The sequence below is a fragment of the Chiloscyllium plagiosum genome, unplaced genomic scaffold, assembly GCF_037043375.1.
Source record: "Chiloscyllium plagiosum isolate Xiang-an unplaced genomic scaffold, Cpla_swu_hap1 HiC_scaffold_43, whole genome shotgun sequence".
NCBI classification, from domain to species: Eukaryota; Metazoa; Chordata; class Chondrichthyes; order Orectolobiformes; family Hemiscylliidae; genus Chiloscyllium; species Chiloscyllium plagiosum.
The window spans coordinates 37,325,443-37,332,128 of record NW_028270181.1 but is presented as its reverse complement, the minus strand read 5'-3'; positions in this window follow the sequence as shown (position 1 = coordinate 37,332,128).

Here is a 6,686-nt window from a genome sequence, read left to right as displayed (position 1 = left end):
CATCTGTCTCCACCAGTCCCCACCGGTCCACATCTGTCACCACCAGGCCCCATCTGTCACGACCATGTGCCGCCACCAAGCGCCATGTGCCGCCACCAAGCGCCATGTGCCGCCACCAAGCGCCATGTGCCGCCACCAAGCGCCATGTGCCGCCACCAAGCGCCATGTGCCGCCACCAGGCCCTGTCCCACCACCAGGCCCTGTCCCACCACCAGTCCCCGTCAGTCGCCACCGGTCCCCATCTCTCGCCACCAGGCCCAATCTGTCATGACCAGGCCCAACCAGGCCCCATCTGTCGCCACCAGGACCCACCTATCTCCACCAGTTGCCTTCTGCCGCCACCAGGCTCTGTCTGTCGCCACCAGGCCCCTTCCGCCGCCACCAGGGCCCCATCAGTCCCTAACTATCACCACCGGTACCCATCTGTCTCCACCGTGCCCCATCTGTTGCTACCAGGCCCCATCTGTCGCCACCAGGCCCCATCAGTCCCCAACTATCACCACCAGTACCCATCCGTCTCCACCGTGCCCCACCTGTTGCTACCAGGCCCCATCTGTCGCCACCAGGCCCCATCAGTCCGCAACTATCACCACCGGTGCCCATCTGTCGCCACCGTGCCCCATATGTCGCAACCAGGCCCCATCTGTCACCACCAGGACACATCTGTCGCCGCCAGGCCCCATCTGTCACGACCAGGCCCAACCAGGCCCCACCTGTCGCCACCAGGCCTGACCTGTCGCCACCAGGCCCCATCTGTCTCCACCAGTCACCTCCTGTCGCCACCAAGCGCCATGTGCCACCACCAAGCACTATGTGCCACCACCAAGCGCTATGTGCCACCACCAAGCGCCATGTGCCACCACCAAGCGCCATGTGCCACCACCAGGCCCCGTCTGTCGCCACCAGGCCCCGTCTGTCGCCACCGGTCCCCGTCCGTCGCCACCGGTCCCCGTCCGTCTCCACCGGTCCCCGTCCGTCGCCACCGGTCCCCGTCCGCCGCCACCGGTCCCCGTCAGTCGCCACCGGTCCCCATCTGTTGCCACCAGTCACCTCCTGTCGCCACCCAGCGCCATCTGCCGCCACCAGGCCCCGTCTGTCGCCACCAGTCACCTCCTGTCGCCACCAAGCGCTATCTGCCACCAGCAGGATCCGTCTGTCGCCACCAGACCCCGTCCGTCACCACCAGGCCCCACCAGTCGCCACGGGTCCCCACCAGTCCCCACCTGTCACCCCCGGGCCCCACCTGTCGCCCCCGGGCCCCACCTGTCGCCCCCAGGCCCCACCTGTCGCCTCCGGGCCCCACCAGTCCCCACCTGTCGCCACCTGTCTCCACCGGAGCCCATCCATCGCCACCGGACCCCATCTGTTGCCAGCAGTCCCCATCTGTCCACATCGGTTGCCACCAGGCCCCATCTGTCATGACCAGGCCCAACCAGGACCCTCCTGTCGCCACCAGTCACCTCCTGTCGCCACCAGTCACCTCCTGTCGCCACCAGTCACCTCCTGTCTCCACCAGTCACCTCCTGTCGCCACCAGTCACCACCGGTCCCCGTCCGTCGCCACCGGTCCCCGTCCGTCGCCATCGGTCCCCGTCCGTCGCCAGCAGTTCCCATCTGTTGCCATCAGGCCCCACCTCTCTCAATCAGTCCCCATCTGTCGCCACCTGTCCCCACCTGACTCCACCGGGCCCTACCTGTTGCCACCCAGGCCCCATCTGTCGCCACCGGTCCCCAGCTGTCGCCACCAGGGCCAATCTGTTACGACCAGGCCCAACCAGGCCCCATCTGTCGCCTCCAGGACCCACCTGTCTCCACCAGTTGCCTTCTGCCGCCACCAGGCCCTGTCTGTCGCCACCAGGCCCCTTCCGCCGCCACCAGGGCCCCATCAGTCCCAAACTATCACCACCGGTACCCATCTGTCTCCACCGTGCCCCACCTGTTGCTACCAGGCCCCATCTGTCGCCACCAGGCCCCATCAGTCCCCAACTATCACCACCGGTGCCCATCTGTCGCCACCGGGCCCCATCTGTCGCCACCAGGCCCAACCAGGCCCCGTCCGTCGCCACCAGGCCCCATCCGTCGCCACCAGGCCCCATCCGTCACTACCAGGCCACATCTGTCACCACCGGGCCCCACCTGTCGCCACCAGGCCCCATCTGTCGCCACCAGGACTCACCTGTCTCCACCGGGTCCCACCAGGCCCCACCTGTCTCCACCAGTCCCCATCCGTCGCCAGCGGTCCCCATCCATCGCCAGCGGTCCCCATCTGTCGCCACCAGGCCCCGTCCATCGCCACCAGGCCCCATCAGTCCTCAAGAATCACCACCGGTACCCATCTGTCCCCACCGGGCCCCACCTGTCACCACCGGTCCCCATCTGTCACCACCAGTCCCCATCTGTCCACACCGGGCCTCAGCTGTCGCCACCAGGCCCCATCTGTCTCCACCGGGCCCCATCTGTCGCCACCAGGCCCCATCTGTCGCAACCAGGCCCAACAAGGCCCCATCTGTCACCACCAGGACCCACCTTTCTCCACCGGGTCCCACCAGGCCCCATCCATCGCCACCGGTCCCCATCCGTCGCCACCGGTCCCCATCCGTCGCCACCGGTCCCCATCCGTCGCCACCGGTCCCCATCCGTCGCCACCGGACCCATCTGTCGCCACCAGGCCCAACCACGCCCCATCTGTCACCACCAGTCCCCATCTGTCGCCACCGGTCCCCGTCTGTCGCCACCAGGCCCCATCAGTCCCCAACTATCACCACCTGTACCCATCTGTCTCCACCGGTCTCCATCTGTCGCCACCAGGCCCCATCTGTCGCCACCAGGCCCCATCTGTCGCCACCGGGTCCCATCAGGCCCCACCTGTCGCCACCAGTCCCCATCTGTCGCCACCGGTCCCCGTCTGTCGCCACCAGGCCCCATCAGTCCCCAACTGTCACCACCTGTACCCATCTGTCTCCACCGGTCTCCATCTGTCGCCACCAGGCCCCATCTGTCGCCACCAGGCCCCATCTGTCGCCACCAGGCCCCATCTGTCGCCACCGGGTCCCATCAGGCCCCACCTGTCGCCACCAGGCCCCACCTGTCTCCACCAGTCCCCACCTGTCGCCACTGTCTCCACCGGTCCCCATCCGTCGCCAGCAGTCCCCATCCATCGCCAGCAGGCCCCATCTGTCGCCACCGGTCCCCGTCTGTCGCCACCGGTCCCCGTCTGTCGCCACCGATCCCCGTCTGTCGCCACCGGTCCCCGTCCGTCGCCACCGGTCCCCGTCCGTCGCCACCGGTCCCCGTCCGTCGCCACCGGCCCCGTCTGTCACCACCGGTCCCCATCTGTCGCCACCAGGCCCCGTCCGTCGCCACCAGGCCCCAACAGTCCTCAAGAATCACCACCGGTACCCATCTGTCCCCACAGGGCCCCAGCTGTTGCCACCAGGCCCCATCAGTCCCCAACTATCACCACCGGGCCCCATCTGTCGCCACCAGGCCCCATCTGTCACAACCAGGCCCAACAAGGCCCCATCTGTCGCCACCAGGACCAATCTGTCGCCACCAGGACCCACCTGTCTCCACCGGGTCCCACCAGGCCCCATCCGACGCCACCAGACCCCATCTGTCACCACCGGTCCCCATCAGTCGCCACCGGACCCATCTGTCGCCACTAGGCCCAACCACGCCCCATCTGTCACCACCAGTCCCCATCTGTCGCCACCGGTCTGCATCTGTCGCCACCGGTCCCCATCTGCCGCCACCGGTCCCCATCTGCCACCAGACCCCACCTGTCGCCACCAGGCCCCATCAGTCCCCAACTATCACCACCGGTCCCCATCTGTCGCCACCAGGCCCCATCTGTCGCCACCAGGCCCCATCTGTCGCCACCGGGTCCCATCAGGCCCCACCAGTCGCCAATAGTCCCCACCTGTCTCCACCAGTCCCCATTGTCGCCACTGTCTCCACCGGTCCCCATCCGTCGCCAGCAGTCCCCATCCATCGCCACCGGTCCCCATCTGTCGCCACCGGCCCCCATCTGTCGCCAGCAGTCCCCATCTGTCGCCACAGGCCCCATCTGTCTCCACCAGGCCAATCTGTCACCACCAGGCCCAACCACGCCCCATCTGTCGCCACCGGGCCCCATCTGTCGCCACCGGGCCCCATCTGTCGCCACCGGGCCCCATCTGTCGCCACCGGCCCCCATCTGTCGCCATCGGCCCCCATCTGTCGCCACCGGCCCCCATCTGTCTCCACCAGGCTCCATCTGTCACCACCAGGCCAATCTGTCACCACCAGGCGCAACCACGCCCCACCTGTCGCCACCGGTCCCCAACCATCGCGTGCAGTCCCCATCCGTCGCCAACTGTCCCCTTCCGTCGCCACCAGTCCCCAACTGTTGCCAGCTGTCCCCATCTGTCTCCACCAGTCCCCACCGGTCCCCCTCTATCGCCACCAGGCCCCATCTGTCACACCCAGGCCCATCCAGGCCCCAACTTTCACCACCGGTCCACACCTGTCCCTACCAGGCCCCACTTGTCGCCACCACGACCCACCTGTCGCCACCGGGTCCCACCTGGCTCCACCTGGCCCCATCTGTCGCCACCAGGCCCAACCGGGACCCACCTGTCTCCACCGGTCCCCATCTGTCGCCACAGGTCACCATTTGTCGCCACCATGCCCCATCTGTCTCCACCAGGCCCAACCGGGACCCACCTGTCTCCACCGGTCCCCATCTGTCGCCACAGGTCACCATTTGTCGCCACCATGCCCCATCTGTCTCCACCAGTCCCCACTGGGCCCCATCTGTCGCCACCAGGACCCACCTGTCACCACCTGTCTCCACCAATCCCCAACTATCGCCACCGGTCCCCATCCGTCGCCACCGGGCCCCATCTGTTGCCAGCAGTCCCCATCTGTCTCCAGTCCCTACCGGGCCCCATCTGTCACCACCAAGCCCCATCTGTCACGACCAGTTCCAACCAGGCCCGACCTGTCATCAACAGTCGTCTCTTGTCGCCACCAGGCCCCGTTGGTCGCCACCTGGTCCCATCCGTCGCCACCTGGCCCCATCAGACGCCAGCGGTCCCCATCAGTTGTCATCGGGTCCCCATCAGTCCCCAACTATCACCACCGGTCCCCATCTGTCGCCAACGATCCCCATCTGTCACCACTGGGCCCCATCTGTCGCCACCAGGCGCAACCACACCCCATTTGTCACCACCAGGACCCACCTGTCGCCACCACGACCCACCTGTCGCCACCAGGACCCACCTGTCTCCACCTGGTCCCACCGGTCCCCATCTGTCGCCACCAGTCCCCATCAGTCCCCAACTATCACCACCAGGCCCCACCAGTCGCCTACTATCACATCCAGTACCCATCTGTCGCCACTGGTCCCCATCTGCCCCGGTCCCCGCCTGTCGCCACCGGGCCCCATCTGTCGCCAACAGTCCCCATCAGTCCCCAACTATCACCACCGGTCTCCACCTGTCACCACTGGGCCCCACCTGTCTCCACCGGGCCCCATCTGTCACCACCAGGCCCAACCAGGCCCTATTTGTCACCACCGGTCCCCACCTGTCTCCACCAGGACCCACCTGTCTCCACCGGGTCCCACCAGGCCCCACCTGTCTCCACCAGTCCCCACCTGTCTCCACCGGTCCCCACCTGTGTCCACCGGTCCCCACCTGTGTCCACCGGTCCCCATCTGTCGCCACCGGGCCCCATCTGTCGCCACCGGGCCCCACCTGTCGCCACCGGGCCCCACCTGTCGCCACCACGACCCACCTGTCGCCACCAGGACCCACCTGTCTCCACCTGGTCCCACCGGTCCCCATCTGTCGCCACCAGTCCCCATCAGTCCCCAACTATCACCACCAGGCCCCACCAGTCGCCTACTATCACATCCAGTACCCATCTGTCGCCACTGGTCCCCATCTGCCCCGGTCCCCGCCTGTCGCCACCGGGCCCCATCTGTCGCCAACAGTCCCCATCAGTCCCCAACTATCACCACCGGTCTCCACCTGTCACCACTGGGCCCCACCTGTCTCCACCGGGCCCCATCTGTCACCACCAGGCCCAACCAGGCCCTATTTGTCGCCACCGGTCCCCACCTGTCTCCACCAGGACCCACCTGTCTCCACCGGGTCCCACCAGGCCCCACCTGTCTCCACCGGTCCCCACCTGTCTCCACCGGTCCCCACCTGTGTCCACCGGTCCCCACCTGTCGCCACCGGTCCCCGTCTGTCGCCACCGGGCCCCGTCTGTCGCCACCGGTCCCCGTCTGTCGCCACCGGTCCCCGTCCGTCGCCACCGGTCCCCGTCCGTCGCCACCGGTCCCCGTCCGTCGCCACCGGGCCCCCGTCCGTCGCCACCGGGCCCCGTCCGTCGCCACCGGGCCCCGTCCGTCGCCACCGGGCCCCATCCGTCGCCACCGGGCCCCATCCTTCGCCACCGGTCCCCATCCTTCGTCACCGGTCCCCATCCTTCGTCACCGGTCCCCATCCGTTGCCACCGGTCCCCATCCGTTGCCACCGGTTCCCATCCGTCTCCACCAGTCCCCTCCGGGCACCATCTGTCGACACCAGGCCCCATCTGTCACGACCAAGTACAACCAGGCGACATCTGTCGCCACCAGGCCCCACCTGTCTCCACCAGTCGTCTCCTGTCGCCACCAGGCCCCATCTGTCCCCACCA